General features: G+C 41.2%; 1 protein-coding gene across 2 annotated transcripts in view; it reads right to left on the bottom strand.

Moving 5' to 3' along the window:
* The window catches only part of LOC110533559 (potassium inwardly rectifying channel subfamily J member 6), a 106,653-nt gene extending 88,446 nt beyond the window's left edge, over nucleotides 1–18,207 (bottom strand). Inside the window, exon 1 of one of the 2 annotated variants that reach the window (XM_021617892.2) lies at nucleotides 17,961–18,207. The gene's annotated coding sequence lies outside the window, so the exon portion shown is untranslated. Of the gene's footprint in view, nucleotides 1–16,902; nucleotides 17,154–17,960 lie in introns of those variants that run through there. The other variant, XM_021617893.2, reaches the window with a different exon arrangement.
* Nucleotides 18,208–18,849: the final 642 nt, after the last annotated feature.

An 18,849-nucleotide genomic window follows, 5' to 3' on the forward strand; every position in this document is an offset into this window, starting at 1 on the left:
AGGAAACCCATCCCTACAGTGAAGCATGGTGGTGACAGCATCATGCTGTGAGGATGTTTTTCAGTGCGGGGACTGGGAGACTAGTCAGGATTGAGGGAAAGATGAACGGAGCAAAGTACTGAGAGATCTTTGATGAAAACCTGCTCCAAAATGCTCAGGACCTCAGACTGGGGTGAAGGTTCACCTTCCAACAGGACAACATCCCTAAGCACACACCTATGACAAGGAAGGAGTGGCTTGAGTAGCCCAGCCAGAGCCCGGACTTGAACCCGATCTAACATCTCTGGAGAGACCTGAAAAACAGTGCAGCAACACTCCCCATCCAACCTGACAGAGCTTGAGAGGATCTGCAGAATGAGAGAAAATCCCCAAGTACAGGTGTGCCAAATTTGTAGCGTCATACCCAAGAAGACTCCAGTCTGTAATTGGTGCTTTAACAATGTACTGAGTAAAGAGTCTGAATACTTATGTCAATGTGATATTTTCATTTTTTTCTTTTGATACATTTGCAAAAATGTCTAAAATCCAATTTTTGCTTCGTCATTATGTGCGTAGATTGATGAGGATTTAAAACAAATCTAATTTAGATTAAGTCTGTAACGTAACTAAATGTGGAAAAAGTGAAGAGGTCTGAATACTTTCTGAATGCAATGTACACAAAATAGAAAATCCTAGGGGATTATCAGATAGATTCTAATTTCAGTGAGCTGTGTTCACAATAGTGCTGTTAGGACTAGCGATAAATACTATTTTAAAAGGAATAGTGTAATATGAACTGTTGGATGTGTGACAGACGTTGCTGTGCTTGCTTTATGGCGGGTATCAACTAGATTCAGATTCAGCTGCGGGCCAATTATTTCTTGAGCGGATGGTCGGGGGGCCGGGAGGTAAATACAAATAACTGCAAATTGATGCAAGAAGCCCAAACAGATATATTTGACAAAATATATAATAGTTTCAAACCTTGCTTGTGTTTGTATACAATCACATCTCTCTGTTATACGTGGCAATACTTGTGAACAGATTTCCAAAATTAAAATCACTTGGAGTTGATTTCCTGGTGTTTTTATATTTTTATAGTATTTTATGTCCAACAATGAAAATATATACAAAATAAATCATAGTATATATATAATATTTTGCTCAGAAAACTTTGGGGACCAAATAAAACCTTTAGCGGGCTGCCAGTTGGGGAACCCTGCTTTACAGTACATCTTCCTCGCTCATAAATCCTTACCGGTCCTTGATCTTGCAAACAGATGTAACTGCCCCTTTGACAATGCCTTAGCCTGCTACACCCTCGAAAAGTTAGAAATTTGATGGCACAGTGGAGGCATTTTAAGCGGAGGATTGAATTTACCAATCCAATTTGATAACACACTACACTGAACAAAAAATATAAATGCAACATGTAAAGTGTTGCTTCATGTTTCATGAGCTGAAATAAAAGATATTCCATATGCACCAAAAGCTTATTTATGTAGGATTTTGTGTACAAATTCGTTTACATCCCTGTTAGTGAGCGTTTCTCATTTGCCAAGATTGCTGGGGACAATAAAAGCCCACTCTAAAATGTGCAGTTTTGTCACACAACACAATGCCACAGATGTCTTTGAGTGTGCAATTGGCATGCAGACCGCAGGAATGTCTACCTGAACTGTTGCCAGAGAATTGAATGTTAATTTCTCTACCATAAGCGGCCTCAAACGTAATTTGAAAGAATTTGGCAGTACGTCCAACCGGACTCACAACTGCAGATCACGTGTAACTGCACTAGCCCAGGACATCCACATCCAGCTTCTTCATCTGCCGTAGATATCTCAAATTTTGAGGGAGCGTGCAATTGGCATGCTAACTGCTGGAATGTCTACCAGAGCTGTTGCCAGATAATTTTATGGTGATTTCTCTACCATAAGCCTCCTCCAACGTCGTTTTAGAGAATTTGGAAGTATGTCCAATCGACCTCCCCACTGCAGACCATGTGCATGGTGTTGTGTGGGCAAGTGGTTTGCTGATGTCAACACTGTGAACAGGGTTCCCCATGTGGCAGTGGGTTATGGTATAGGCAGGCATAAGCTATGGACAACGAACAAATTACATTTTATCGATGGCAATTTGAATGCACAGAGATATCGTGACGAGATCCTGAGGCTCATTGTCGTGCCATTCACCTGCCACCATCACCCCATGTTTCAGCATGTTAATGTACGGCCTCATGTCTGTACACAATTCCTGGAAGCTGAAAATACCCCAGTTCTTCCATGGCCTGCATACTCACCAGACATGTCACCCATTAGCATTCTGGATCGAAGTGTACGGCAGCTTATTCCAGTTCCCGCCAATATTCACAGCCAATTAAGAGGAGTGGGACAACATTCCACATGCCACAATCAACAGCATGATCAACTCTATGCAAAGCAGATGTGTCATGCTGCATGAGGCAAATGGTTGTCACGCCAGACACTGACTGGTTTTCTGATCCATCCCACAAACTTTTTTAAAGGTATCTGTGACCAACTGAGGCTGCAGCATACAGTTGAAGTCAGAAGTTTACAAACACCTTAGCCAAATACATTTAAACTCAGTTTTCACAATTACTGACATTTAATCCTAGTATAAATTCCCTGTCTTAGGTCAGTTAGGATCACCACTTTATTTTAAGAATGTGAAATGTCAGAATAAAAGAAGAGAGAATAATTTATTTCAGCTTTTATTTCTTTCATCACATTCCCAGTGGGTCAGAAGTTTACATGCACTCAATTAGTATTTGGTAGCATTGCTTTTAAATTGTTTAACTTGGGTCAAATATTTCGGGTAGCCTTCCACAAGCTTCCCACAATACGTTGGGTGAATTTTGGCCCATTCCTCCTGACAGAGCTGGTGTAACTGAGTCAGGTTTGTAGGCCTCCTTGCTCGCACATGCTTTTTCAGTTCTTCCCACAAATGTTCTATAGGATTGAGGTCAGGGCTTTGTGCTGGTCACTCGAATACCTTGACATTGTTTTCCTTAAGTAATTTTGCCACAACTTTGGAAGTATGCTTGAGGTCATTGTCCATTTGGAAGACCCATTTGCGACCAAGCTTTAACTTCCTGACTGATGTCTTGAGATGTTGCTTCAATATATCCACATAATATTCCTACCTCATGATGCCATCTATTTTGTGAAGTGCACCAGTCCCTCCTGCAGCAAAGCACCCCCACAACATGATGCTGTCAACCCCGTGCTTCACTGTTGGGATGGTGTTCTTCGGCTTGCAAGCCACCCCCAAACAATTCTATTTTTGTTTCATCAGACCAGAGGACATTTCTCCAAAAAGTACCATCTTTGTCCCCATGAGCAGTTGCAAAACGTAGTCTGGCTGTTTTTATGGCGGTTTTGGAGCAGTGGCTTCTTCCTTGCTGAGCGGCCTTTCAGGTTATGTCGATATATGACTCATTTTACTGTTGATATAAATACTTTTGTACCTGTTTCCAACAGCATCTTCACAAGGTCCTTTGCTGTTGTTCTGGGATTGATTTGCACTTTTCACACCAAAGTACGTTCATCTCTTGGAGACAGAACACGTCTCCTTCCTGAGCGGTATGACGGCTGCGTGGTCCCATGGTGTTTATACTTGCGTACTATTGTTTGTACAGATGAACGTGGTCCCTTCAGATGTTTGGAAATTGCTCCCAAGGATGAACCAGACTTGTGGAGGTCTACAATTTGTTTTCTTAGGTCCTGGCTGATTTCTTTGTATTTTCCCATGATGTCAAGCAAAGAGGCACTGAGTTTGAAGGTAGGCCTTGAAATACATTAACAGGTACACCTCCAATTGATTCAAATTATGTCAATTAGCCTATCAGAAGCTTCTAAAGCCATGACATCATTTTCTGGAATTTTCCAAGCTGTTTAAAGGCACAGTCAACTTAGTGTATGTAAACTTCTGACCCACTGGAATTGTGATACAGTGAATTACAAGTGAAATAATCTGTCTGTAAACAATTGTTGGAAAAATTACTTGTGTCATGCACAAAGTAGATGTCCTAACCGACTTGCAAAAACTATAGTTTGTTAACAAGAAATTTGTGGAGTGGTTGAAAAACAAGTATTAATGACTCCAACTTAAGTGTATGTAAACTTCCGAATTCAACTGTATCTGTATTCCCAGTCATGTAAAATTCACAGATTAGGGCCTAATGAATTCATTTTAATTTAGTGATTTCCTTAGATTAACTATAACTCAGTAAAATCTTTTAAATGTTGCATGTTGCATTTATATTTTTGTTCAGTATATAACATATCCATTAAACACCACTCATCAGATTTCCAAAATTTACAAGCACTCTCCAGATTTGGTAAATTATTATGAAATCACTTATTTATCAAGGCACAAGTCAAGACCCAGATGCAGACACAGGAGGCAGATGGTTGGAGTCTTACAATGTTTAATAATCCAAAGGCGTAGGCAAGATAATGGTCATGGACAGGCAAAAAGGTCCAAACCAGATCAGGAGGTACAGATTGACAGACAGGCTTGTGGTCAAGGCAGGCAGAATGGTCAGGCAGGTGGGTACAGAGTCCAGAAACAGGCAAGGGTCAAAACCGGAAGGACTAGAAAAAGAGAATAGCAAAAGGAGTACAGCGAAAACACGCTTGTCGATTTGACTAAACATACAAGACGAACTGGCACAGAGAGACAGGAAACACAGGGATAAATACACTGGGGAAAATAAGCCACACCTGGAGGGGGTGGAGACAATCACAGGAACAGGTCAAACAGATCAGGGCGTGACACTTATTAGTGTTTTGGCTAGACAGTAGGTCACCTTCATCAGAATGTGAGTGTCGCACTATTTGTAGCTGTTGTGCATGAAGAGAGATAAAGAGAGACTGATATCCATATGAAAAGAGAGTGACTCATGTCCAACCAATGGATAGTGTTCGAGAGGACATTATGGGCAGGAATGTTTAAGAAGAGAGACTTGAGGGGCAGATCATAACCCTTCAATACAATGACTATGTCATTAATTCATCAAACCTGGCCGATCTTGTTATGTGGCTGACAAGGTTCAGGATTTGATCTGGGGGGGCAGTATGATACCACATAGGAGAGGAAATGAGCCTGCCCGCCATAACGTATCAGAGACAGCCAGAGAGGTGGCAGGCTGAGGCTGCAGTCTAATATAAGGGGCCATCTGGTAGACAGTGCATGTACTTCTCACTTCCTCCCAGATGAGACACAATGTCTATTTATCTGAATCACCTAGGCATGATCCCCCTTTCCTTCGCAACAACTCTTAAACCATGGGTTTTCATAATGAAATGTCCTTGTTTGCTGGGGTTGACACACTGTTAGAATCTGGCTGATAGTGTGAGAGGTGTCCTTTTAGAAACTGCACATCTTTTTTGGTAACCTGCTGGCTCTGAGGCCATAGCTTGCATGATTCAAACCCAAGGAAGCAAAAAAAAAATGACACAATGAATTATGCCCTTAATTCATAACGGCTGTAATAGCTGTCCAATTAAGAGCCGCCGTCTCTGACCCGAGCCCTTCCTTTCCACTCGCTATCTTTTTACATTAAGTTCATTGCCACGGTCCCTCACTAAATCAGTAGAGTGAGTGCCACAAAGCCATTAATCAGCTGTGGCCACCATGCGAGGAGCCCTAGAACCAATCATATTGCTGTAGTGAGGCAGCCTCTTCCTCTGGCCCGGTAAATCCAGGTTCTGATTGTGCTACTTGTGACGCAGCGTCGAAGTCAAATAGATTTTCTCACAGCCCAGAAGTGACAGGAGATATCTATCTAACTCAGATACATTATCATGTACATGCTGCACAGTAGGCCTATATTAGTACATGCACAGTAGGCCTATATTAGTACATGCACAGTAGGCCTATTTTAGTACATGAACAGTAGGCCTATATTAGTACATGAACAGTAGGCCTATATTAGTACATGAACAGTAGGCCTATATTAGTACATGCTCACACACACACACACACACGCGTACAAGCACGCACGCACGCACGCACGCACACACACACACACAGGTAAAACACACACACATACACACAGGAAAGAAGACACAAAAGGTGGACTGCATATAGTACAATGTACTATGTAGATACTTTGCATATTTTTATTTATTTATTATAAGCTTAAATGTATCAAAGCAGTGCATTGTGCTCTTTCAGCAAAAACATATCTCACTTCCAGCCTCAAAAAGCTTGAATCAATAATCTGGTCATATCAAACTAATGACATTTTGACTGGAGCGGTTCAACTCTCGAGGGCCCTCAAGAACAAGCTGAATCTTGTTTGACATTTCCCCTAAGACCCTTATCAAAACGCCCATACGAACTCGGTCACTGCTTGAGAGGCCAGCCACTCTTGAATTAAATTATTGCCACTTGACATAAAGACAAAACACAATTTAATGGCCCAGTGGTGGAGAGAAGTTTTTCTTTGATCCCCAGTCTATAAAGCAGTGTGAGGAAATCACATCAAAGCCGATGAACAAGTGATGACTTTAGTCCATTAAGCCAAATGTCAGGCGATGTGTAAGCTTTGGCCCTTCAACCTAATGGTGGACAATGAGTTTAAACAACATGTTTAGAGAGAGACAGCTCGCGTGAGAGAGAGAGGAAAAACAGAAAGCGAGATGTACAGATTAATGCTTGAGAAAGAGCTGTCTCTGCCCCTATATATCAGGGGCAATCGTTCTGATGTGCCCGGTCTTCCCTTCTCTCATCCATTAAGGGAAAGATAATCACAGCTGGAAACAAGGTAATTCAAAGAGCTCTGCTTGCCTTCGCTATGAAAATGCTCTTGACTCAGCAGAAAGGAATTGGAAATGTCAAGTGAAAAGCCAGTCAGTCTTGTAATACAGGCAACAGATGCTCAACAAATAGCAATCCCAGAGAGACTCCTTCTATTCGCTCCCTCTCTTCCAGTCCCTTATGCTTGCCTATGGAGAGAAAACAACCAAAGTACAAAAACGTGATCATCTACAATGGATCACATGCTGTGGCATAGGTCTTTACAAACATTACATCCAGTGTATCCTTAGTAGCCCTCAAGCCTTAGGCTAACATCATGAAATGTGACGGCCTACATTGTGATACTCAGCCAAACAAGGAACAAATAGACACTTTGTAGAAATCCAAGACCTACATCACTAACTAACAAGGGCCTTTAACGTGATGCTCCAGAACTTTGGTATAATTTCAGTCATTAGTTTTGAAAGTGGTGCTCGCTCACGAGCCAAAACCCCTTTTTTAGTGTACGTCATCCAATTCTTACGATATGTAAAGTCCTGTAAAAAAAAAAAATACAAATCATGCACTATTGTATGAATTTATTGTGCTTAATATCCCAGACTGTATCTTTAATCTTACATTCTATTTTGGCTATTTCTGGAACATGGTTGCCCGATCTACAACTTTTCTCCTCCCTCTCTCAAGCACTCAGTGGGTAAGACCGCCTGGCTGTGAGCGGTGGCGTCACTAAATATTAAGTGGGCTCTGTATGAGTGCCTGCTGGAGACCAGTAATTAAATGCAGTCAAGTTGAGGGCACTCAATGGCAGGCACATTGGGCCTGAGCAAAGACTGTCAGGGCCAAGCCTCGCACCCGGCTCCAGTCCTCCTCATGCCTGGCTATGAACTGCTCACTGGCACCAGCACCTTGGACTACCAGCACCACACTCACAGAACATGAAGACACACTAACCTAGGGAGGAGAACAACACGCTGAGCATGCCATGGAAACCTGGAAAGATTTTGAGATTTCTCATTTGAGGAGCCAAAGGCTATGCTATGGCTATTTGTAGGCTTTAGGCTATATCTATATCACAGTTTGGGTGAGCTGCTTATCCTGGAAAGTTCACATTTACGCAAGAGGCTTAGACAGTCAGGCCTCACAACAACCTTTGGAAAGCATAAATATTAATGAGAGAAGAATACGGTGTCAGAGCGTAGCGCGATCATCTGCAAAGGACTCTGTCGCCTCATGCGACTGTTGCATGTTCAAAGCTGCGTTTGCTTTGGGAGCACCCTGAGATTTATGGGCGCCTCACGAACTCTACACGCACATCATCATCGATCACCTTTTGTGACATCAGCACTTTTAATATTAGCAGTTTTGTCCATAGAATTAATTTTATTTGTATGTTTTTTTCTGAGGGGGAAAAAATCCTGCGCTTTCACTAGGGAATATTATGAGCTCGAGCTGCAATGGTGTCCATGGCAACGCACAGCTCAATCCATCAAGTGCTAACAATGGCATAATACACTGATGCCAAATTCAAATTGGCGGGTGGCTTTAGGACCATGCAGAGCATGGCCCAGAGAGCGACTGCTAGCCTGCAGCCTTTTCTCTCACTTTTTAAAGGTAGAGACAATGCCAGTTTACTTTGCTGGTTAGCCACTTAGGCAGTGCACTGATTGCTTTGATTTTGATGTTGGCTTTGTTGTATTCTAATAACCAGGGGTTCATTGAATTGGGAATTGGGAGGTGGGGGAGCCTTCCTTTTTGATGACCTTTCGAAACCAAAAGCTATTTTATTGCTATTAAAGTATAGGTTGATATTTTAATTGATTTGCCCAGTAGGCTAATGCAATTTGGTTTTATGTATTGATATGAAAGTAAGCACAACTAAACAAATAACTATGTAGACTATTTCCCCAAAGACAATAATAATAGTAGGCTTTAACAAATGCGACAAATAGGACATAATGGCACCGGAGAGAATGGCGGCCATTTTACGGGCTCCTGACCAATTGTGCTATTTTGTGTCTTTTTTGCACTCATCTTAAAAAAAAATTGCTCATAATTTCCCCCCCATCGTTTTCTATGACAGAAAAGGGATTCTGGACATCAGTACAGCTATCACTCACCTCCATTTGGAGAAAGAAAATAATTATCGCAGACCAGGCAAAAATCCCGACTCAGAGAAGGACGTTATAGAGGCCGGCATGCGGGATACCTGACGAGACTACGTCGGAGACTGGGAAAATTGTCTCAACCCTCCATTCTATTTGCGAACGTGCAATCAATGGAGAATAAACTGTATGAGCTCCGTTCAAGACTATCCTATCAATGTGATCTGAAGAACTGTAATACCCTATGTTTCTAACGCTTAATTAACAAAGACATGGTAAATATAAATCTAGCTGTTTTTTTCTATACATCAGCAGGACAGAAGCTCAGAGGAGGAGGTGTGTGTCTCTTTGTTAACAACAGCTGGTGCCCAATCTCTAATATTGAGGAAGTCTCAAAGTTGTGCTTGCTTGAGTTAGAATAACTCATGATAAGCTGTAGACTACAGTATATACCAAGAGAGTTTTCATTTATATTTTTCATAGCTGTCTATTTACCACCACAAACTGATACTGGCACTAAGACCACACTCGAGGACCAAAAGCAAACAAGAAAATGTTCACCCAGAGGCGGAGTTCCTAGTGGTCGGTGACTTTAATGCAAGAAAACTGAAATCCGTTTTACCTCATTTCTACTAGCATGTCACCTGTGCAACTAAAAACAATAGATCACCTTTACTCCACACAGAAACCCATACAAAGCTCTACCTCACACTCCATTTGGCAAATCTGACCATAACCCTATCCTCCTGATTCCTGCTTACAACCAAAAACTCAAACAGGAGGTACCAGTGACACTCTCAATATGGAAGTGGTGGAGCGATGGAGCGGATGCTAAGCTACAGGACTGTTTCGCTAGCACAGACTGGAATATTACGGGATTCATACGAAGGCATTGAGGAGTTTACCACACCAGTCACTGGCTTCATTAATAAGTGCATTTACGACGTTGTCCGCACAGTGACCTACAGGTACATACAAATCCCAACCAGAAGCCATGGATCACAGGCAACATCCGCACTGAGCTAAAAGCTAGAGCTGCCACTTTCAATGAGCGGGACACTGGACCCTTATAGGAAATCCCGATACGAGAGACCTGGCAGTGTGGTGCCAGGAAAGCAACCTCTGCCTCATTGTCAACAAGGCAAAGGAGCTGATTGTGGACTACAGGAACCGGAGGGCCAAGCACACCCCCATCCATTTTGACTGAGCTGTTGTGGAACAGGTCGAGAGCTTCAAGTTCCTCTGGGTCCAAATACATCAACACAGTCGTGAAGAGGGCACGACAATGACTCTTCCTCCTCAGAAGCCTGAAATGATTCGGCATGGGCCCTCAGATCCTCAAAGTTATACAACTGCACTATTGGGAGCATCTTGACTGGCTGCATCATCGCTTGGTATGGCAACAGTTTAGCATCTGGCCGCAAGATGCTATAGAGGGTAGTTCATACGGCCCAGTACATCAATGGGGCTGAGCTCCCTGCTATCCAGGACCTCTATGCCAGGAGTCAGAGGAAGGCCCTAAAAATGAATTCCAAGTCATAGACTGTTCTCTCTGCTACCGCACAGCAAGTGATACCGATGCACCAAGTCTGGAACCAACAGGACCCGGAACAGCTTCTACCCCTAAGCTACAAGACTGCTAAATAGTTGGTTAAATAGTTAACCAATATATACCTGGAATATATGCATTGACCCTTTTTTCTTTATCCTCTTTTGACTCATCACATACGCAGTTACTGTTTATAATCTATCATGTTGCCTAGTCACTTTATCCCTACCTATACATTGCATTCGGGAAAGTATTCGGACTCTCTGACCTTTTCAAAATGTTGCTACATCACAGCCTTATTCTAAAATGGATCAAATAATTTTTTTCTCATCAATTTATACACCCCATAATGACAAAGCAAAAACAGAAATGTTAGCAAATGTATTAAAAATAAAAAACAGAAATAGCTTATTTACATAACTATTCAGAACCTTTACTTATGAGACTCGAAATTTAGCTCAGGTGCATCCTGTTTCCATTGATCATCCTTAAGATGTTTCTACAACTTAATTTGAGTCCACCTGTGGTAAATTGAAATGATTGGACATGATTTTGAAAGGAACAAACCTGTCTATATAAGGTCTCACAGTTGACAGTGCATGTCAGAGCAAAAACCAAGCCATGAGGTTGAAGGAATTGTCCATAGAGCTCAGAGACAGGATTGTGTTCAGACACAGATCTGGGGAAGGGTACCAACAAATGTCTGCAGCATTGAAGGTCCCCAAGAACACAGTGGCCTCCATCATTCTTAAATGGAAGAAGTTAGGAACCACCAAGATTCTTCCTAGAGCTGGCCACGCGGCCAAACTGAGCAATCAATGTAGAAGGGCCTTAGTCAAGGAGGTGACCAAGAACCCGATGGTCACTCTGACAGAACTCCAGAGTTCCTCTGTGGAAATGGGAAATCCTTCCAGAAGAACAACCATCTCTGCAGCAGTTCACTAATCAGGCCTTCATGGTAGAGTGGCCAGACGGAAGCCACTCCTCAGGAAAAGGCACAAGACAGCCGGCTTGGAGTTTGCCAAAAGGCACCTAAAGGACTCTCAGACCATGAGAAACAAGATTATCTGGTCTGATGAAACCAAGATTGAACTATTTTTTTGCAAACATTTATGAAAACCTGTTTTTGCTTTGTCATTATGTGGTATTGTGTGTAGATTGATGTGGGGGAAAACTATTTAATCAATTTTAGAATTAGGCTGTAACATAACAAAATGTTGAAAAATTCAAGGGGTCTGAATACTTTCCAAATGCCCTGTGTGTACAGTACCAATCAAAAGTTTGGGCACATCTACTCGTGGGTTTCTTTATTTGGACTATTATCTACATTGTAGAATAATAGTGAATACATCAAAACTATAAAATAACACATATGAAATCATGTAGTAACCAAAAATGACCCGACCTCAACACAATTGAGATGGTTTGTGATAAGTTGGACCACAGAGTGAAGGAAAAGCAGCCAACAAGTGCCCAGCATATGTGGGAACTCCTTTAAGACTGTTGGAAAAGCATTCCTGGTGAAGCTGGTTGAGTGAATTCCAAGAGTGTGCAAAGCTGTCATCAAGGTAAAGCGTGGCTACTTTGAAGAAACTCAAATGTTAAATATATTTTGATTTGTTTAACACTTTTGTGGTTACGACATGATGCCATGTGTCTTATGTCATAGTTTTAATGTCTTCACTATTATTCTACAATATAGAAAATAGTCCAAATGAAGTGTGTTAGTGTTATTATTTTATAATCTTTTCTACTATTTCTCTTTTTTTTTCATTGTTGTTTGTAAAGCATGTGACAAATACACATTTGATTTGATTTTATATGCATTGTCGTGCAGAGATAGAATGATAATTGAGATCATGGAAAACATTAATGATTACTTAGTTTGGCTAACTTTTCTAAACTTCTTTCTGTAGGTCTACTTCATCCTCAACTTCTGCATGCATCCCTAATCCCTTCCTGTAGCCTACCTGTCCCTGTCATCTTCCTGACTTAAAATGTGATATTCTAACAGATCAATCTTGCAGGCAAAATGTAATTAAATATTGCTAAGTTATTTAGCTATAATGTAGATGTTTTATATAATGAGCACCCAGATACGGAAACTGCTGCATAGGCAAAACAATAATGTAAAACAGTGACAAGCTGGCCCGGGATAAATTTGCTACTATGTTCCAATATCAATGTTCTCGGAGCTAACAAGGTGACATGTAAAGAGCCTTAGCTCCCTTTAAAAAGGCATGTGTAGATTTTCCATTTTTATTTTGTGATTTTCTGCATTCTTTGGTCAAGTTTGTTTGTCTTCATGTGTCCTTGTTGATTGTATGCCTAAGTAAGTCCTTTGCTATAGGCCAATGCCTTTTATTTCAATGCATGTGTACTGGGGCGCAGGAGCAACTCTGACATTGAGGGGGACACATTTTGTTAGGGAAGTCTGGGGGCATTCCCCCGCATTTTTATTTTATAGCAAGATTTAAATGCTTATTAACCTGCTATCATTTCATCAGAGGTCATATATGATCATTCAGAATGATTTACCCTATGACAGATCATCAGTCTATGAACTCTGTGAGCTTGGAGAGACACTTCTCACTAACTTACCTGTTTGTTTGTGGCCTCTCTCTCTCCCTCTCTGCCTGTCTGTCTGTCCGTGGGTATCATCATGGCTGCCTCTCTCCTGCATGAAGTTAACACATGCAATATACCCACTACACCAGGGATGGGCAACTTTGATGGGGATGGAAGCCACTAAAAAATCTGAATTCACCATGAGGGGCCGCAGTGGCTCTTGGGTCTGCTTACCCACATCCATACCCACAAATTCAGTCAGAGCCAGCTCTAGCCTTTTGGGGGCCCTAAGTAAAATTTTGTGGTGGAGCCCCTCCCACCTTGCGAGCAAGACAGTGACAATATATCCACAGAGGAAGTGATCAGAGCAGTTGCAATTTGGACGGAGTCTCAGTTCAAGAACAAGCAAATGTATATCCCGTGCCTGGCTCGTCATTCAAAATGTTAAGGTGGTCTTAGAATAGGTAGGGCGCTTGGGTCTAGAAAAGATTAAAGGGATTAAACTAGCAAAAGAGTGGGAACGTACAGTAACATCCTCTGCCACCAACGTAAAAAAAACGATATTTGTTCTACTGCCTAATTGAAGTCTTAAAACTTCATTAGCATACTGGTTTTTGTCCAGAATTTTGGATGACTGACATGCCCAAAGTAAACTGCCTGTTACTCAGGCCCAGAAGCTAGGATATGCATATACTTGGTAGCATTGGATAGAAAAAAATTGGATTAAAATCATGTCTGTGAGTATAACAGAACTGATATGACAGGCGAAAACCCGAGGAAAAGCAAATAGAAAGGACCCAGGTTGCAGTTCCTATGGCTTTCACTAGATGTCAACAGTCTTTAGAAAGGGTTTCAGACTTGTTTTTTTTTAATTAACAAGAAGTTGGAAGAACTACAAGGTGTCTCTCATTAGAAAAGTTGTCTTGTTGGCGCCTGAATGAGGTGTGTGCTCTTCGTTACTTATCTTCCTTATTGAACATACTATTCTCCGTTAATATTATCGTTAATTTAGATATTAGAGTATCTGGGGATTACTTAGAAACATCGTTTGACTTGTTTGGAGGAACTTTACTGGTAACTTTTTGGATTTGTTTGTATGCATGTTGAAGGAGTGGTTTACTGAGATCATTGACACCAACTAAACTGACTTTTTTGGATATAAAGAAGGACTTTATCGAACAAAACGACCATTCATTGTGTAGCTGGGACCCTTGGGATTGCAAACAGAGAAAGATCTTCAAAGGTAAGTGATTTATTTAATCGCTATTTGTGATTTTGTGACGCCTGTGCTGGTTGAAAAAGTATTTTGGTGTGGGGCGCTGTCCTCAGATAATCGCATGGTAGGCTTTCACCGTAAAGCCTTTTTGAAATCTGACAGTGTGGTTGGATTAACAAGAAGTTAAGCTTTTAAATGATGTATGACACTTGTATTTTCATGAATGTTTAATATTACGATGTTTGTATTTTGAATTTCGCACCCTGCAATTTCACTGGATGTTATCGTAGGTGTCCCGCTAGCGATTCCTTCGCCAAAAGAGATTAAAAATCATATGAAATTCGGGTCTGTGCATATAGTGGGTCTTCTGCCGTGACATCTAAAAATGATTCTGTAATTGATATCTTGAAAATTAGGCTATAAGAAATTCTGACTTGTGTAAACCCAACCGCTATACTCGAGTATGTGGGCATACTATAGGCTATGCGTATGTTCTGCAGTGACGTCTAAAATGCTTCTAATTAATCAGCACCTTGGAGAGCGCTGTCCATTTCACCACCATAGATAGAAGGCTACTTGGCAGTTCACTGTCTGCTGCGCTGCTACATTGAGTTTGTCACTTTTTTTCACAGAGTGAGTGCGAAAGGGGTGGGGGGGGGGAGTTATCCGGGGGGCTTTGAGGTACCGGAAGCTCCCAATTTACAAATGAATTACTGGGGGCAACCTCCAGTCCCCCCGGCTCCTACACCACTGCATGTGTATGATTTATCTGGCATAGTTTGCTTTCATGGTCAGCTGTTTAATGCACTAGTTACTTTCACATTTAAGTCGGCATTTGAAGTCAGCCTTGTTGTGACTAGATAGCATGTGTTATCTATTTCATGTTGCACTGAATGCGTTGTTCCACAAGTAAGTGAGTCAATTTATGCTTGAGTAGTGGTTGACATTGTACACGCAGTTCCACATACAGTACCTTTAAACCTAATATTGCGGTGATAATTAATGGCTGGGGTGATTTTTTTGTTGTTTTGCTGTTCTCGAAATAGCAAATTTTCTTGGTGTAGAAATGCAGTAAATGAGCATCAACTTAAAAAAGTATCCTTGGTTTTCAGTTAAGTCAACATACATGGTACTCCAGTCCACAAAATCATATCAACCATTTAAAATGCATTCTATCTGTCCTGCTAGCCTACATGTGAAGGCATAGGATATATGCTTGGGAGAAGCAACCATAACTTTCATTTAGGCTAGACTACATGTTTCCTACATGCCTGACAAAGCAATATGACAGCCTGATAAGTCGACCCATGATGTTCTAATAACAGCCTATCCAAGACAAACAGCATTCAGGCTACATTACCAGGCCTGCTTGTAGCATATGCTTATGCATAGCACTTTAAACTGGGGATAGTCAAGACGTTTTATGATTTAAAACATGTATTGCTGACGTAGGAAGGAAGTGTAAAGATGAGAGTAAGAGCATGCGCTTTTTCGCTGTCCAAGGTCCTGAAACTGTTCCCACGATTTCAGTGAGCTATTGGAGAAGTGCTGTAAATTCACGTGTGCGCTTTTGTCCATTTGCTAAATGTGTCGGGCAACTGCAATAGTAAGTGAGAAGTAGAACATGCACACCTATGATGAAGTTGCCAGGTGCAACATGTGCAACAACAACTTGCAACAAGTTTCTGAAAGTTGGTGGACCAAAACAGCTTATTATTGTAAGTAAAATCGTAAAGTGACAATTTAGCCTACATGTTATAGGCCCTAGCAGCGTAGTTCAATTATCCTCCGCTGAACCAGTATCATTGCGTTAGAGACCTGTCTAACGCCCGGAAAGTTCAGATTCAAACTCCCATTCACCATATCTCTATGCATTATAATGTCCAAATAGGTTTGGTGATCACCAAATATGGAGTTTCTCTGAGAAACTATATTCATTTACCCCTACTACGGCCGGGATGTATTTCCAAAAAAAGGTCTAAATAAAAATGTACAGGCAAGCTAAAAAAAAAGCATATTTGGCACTAATTACTGCCACAAACTGGTTGGAAGTCTACAACAGCTCAATAAGCGACATCGGAGGTGCCGAAGAGCCATTTTTTCGGGTTACTTGTACATTTTTATTTATAGCATACCTTTTTTGGAAGTAGCCTACGGTAGTAAATAATTATTCAACGAAACTCCATTGCCTATTTGGTGATCAACGAACGTAGTTTGACATTATAGGCCCTAACGCTTGCAGAGCTGGTGAATGGGAGTATGAATCTGAGCTTTATGGTCGTTAGAGAGGTCTCTAACACACAGGGACTGGTTCAACCCTCCGCGCCTGCTTTCTGGGTTAAGTCACGTTACAAGTAGGACGACCTGCAGGCTACCTAGGTGGCCTAGGTAAGCCATTCAACTCAATGTTAGCCCATCTCTGAAACATCAGCCCATTTACGTAGCCTATGTTGTCAATCACTATAGATGTTACGGGTATGCTAGCTAATCGCTTTAGATTTTTTTTCCAGGTGTAACGAATGCACCTGAGTAAGTTAGTTAGGAAATCACTGTGGGCTAGTGGAAATGTTTTGGTAAACTGCGCCGTCGCAGAACGGCAACAGACTGGAGCTTAGCCTATAGCCTAAAAAAACATACTTTTCTCAATATATGATAGCCTAGACTAAGCAACAGGCTTTGCTCACAATACTCGTTTCACTCACCCGGCTTCTTTCCTATGAAGATAACTTGTGTGTCAGAATTGTTCCCCTTTTCGTTCCCAAAACAGACCCTATCGTTTTTTTTTCTTCAGCGCGGTGTGCGAGCGCTCTACCTTTCGCTTTGTTCTGCCATCGAACCGATCCCCTTTCAGCGAGAAAGCTGCGCGCACGATGCATGGTTTTGAATGTGAGATATCCACGTCTCCACGTCGCCATGGAGATGGAGGGAGCTCTTTATCCAGAATAGAATAGGTATCGCTTTTTTTTTACCGACAATGCTTCACCACGCCGGCCCCTTCAGCATTTTCTTTGGCTCCAAAATGCTCTATTGTCTTGATCACAAATTTTTACGAGAAATGATTCTACCTATGGTCGCTCTGCACTCATGCATGCCACGCAATATAATAATCGTATATTCTAGAACATCAAGAAATGTAAGCGCTGTGTTTGTAAGAACAAGACGCAGTTTAATGGAAACTGCAATTACTAACAATGACATGTTTTTTATGGTACACTAACATTATTAGAAAGGTTGACAATACAATTAACTCAGAGACTTCAAGGAAGATAAAGTGCTTAATATGCAGTGGAAAATAGGCCTATGGGCTAAATAGGCTACACAGATGTAGACTGTTAGAGTACTTTTTTGACTGATTCTTCTGATAACATACACACAATTATTCAATTAGCTTGCTGTTAATAATGTCTGAGAAATGAGAATTAAAGGATATCAGAGCATGTGGAAACCCTCTGTAGATTCCACTGTTCCCTATTCACGTGCCTTTAGTTCATGTTATTAACAATCGAGTTGTCATGATTTCAAATTCAAAGCGTGCACCGACAGTTGCTTTTTCCCGGAAAAAAAAAGCATTAGGCTACGACTTAAATTCATAGATAACTCGATACTCTCGTGCACTTGGAAAAATTAGGAAAGATAAAACGGGAGCACGGTGCAATGTGTTATGCAATCCCCCACTCCCCCTTGTATTATCCGTAATTTCTCAGTCACCACAAAACCAGTCTAACGTGCAGAAGAAAAATAATACATTTACATAGCCTACCTTGTTAATAGACGCCGCTCTTAATAATTCATTATGTTTAACAATTACACCTGGTTCCCGATGGTTGTCGTTTAACACAGGGGCGAGGAATATGAGTTGCTAATTTCACATTTCACCCTTCATCTTGTTGAAACATCCATCTCCTGTCATTCTGTCATGTCCCCTTCTTTTGAGCTCGACCAAGTAGGAAGATAGAGAGAAAGGGCGAAAAAGAGTGTCTTTGAGTGAGCGAGAGTGCAGGCTATTTGTGTGTGAAGAGAGAGGGGGGAGAGAGAGAGAGAGAGAAAGAGAGAAAGAAAGAAAAAAAAAAAAGAAAGAAAGAAAGAAAGAAAGAAAGAAAGAAAGAAAGAAAGAAAGAAAGAGGGACCGAGGGGGAGGACTTCAAATAGATGAGATCCAGGTTGTTTTGTATGTATGGACAGAGCTGTCAATGTAATAGTAAGGAAGAGTAGGCTATTGAGGAAATCACAGAGGGTCTGTGGAAACAACCCACCCGGGAGGTATAACGCAGGTCAAAGATCAGACAAGAGGACGTCATCAATAAGTCATTCAAATACAGAAGAAACAGATAATTTCACATTAGTGTATAGTAGGCTGAATATATGCCATGCAACTGAAAACAGTGCCACATACTGGAAATGCAAACGCAAACATTTAAATATTTTTCTGTATCTCTCACTGCATGTTGGACTGTAAGGTTAGACCAGACAAATGTTTGCTGAAATCATTATTGCATCTTCACAGACAGGCTACTTTAGTGGTGCTAATATACTGTGTCATCAGAAGATAGCATGTCATTCATTCATTATGTTGTGCACAAATGATCTAAATGGCCTCTGCTTGGCAGAAACAAAATAATAAGCTAAAATAATAAGAGGATCTCTTTTTA

This window comes from Oncorhynchus mykiss, chromosome 10 (assembly GCF_013265735.2).
Source record: "Oncorhynchus mykiss isolate Arlee chromosome 10, USDA_OmykA_1.1, whole genome shotgun sequence".
Classification (NCBI taxonomy): domain Eukaryota; kingdom Metazoa; phylum Chordata; class Actinopteri; order Salmoniformes; family Salmonidae; genus Oncorhynchus; species Oncorhynchus mykiss.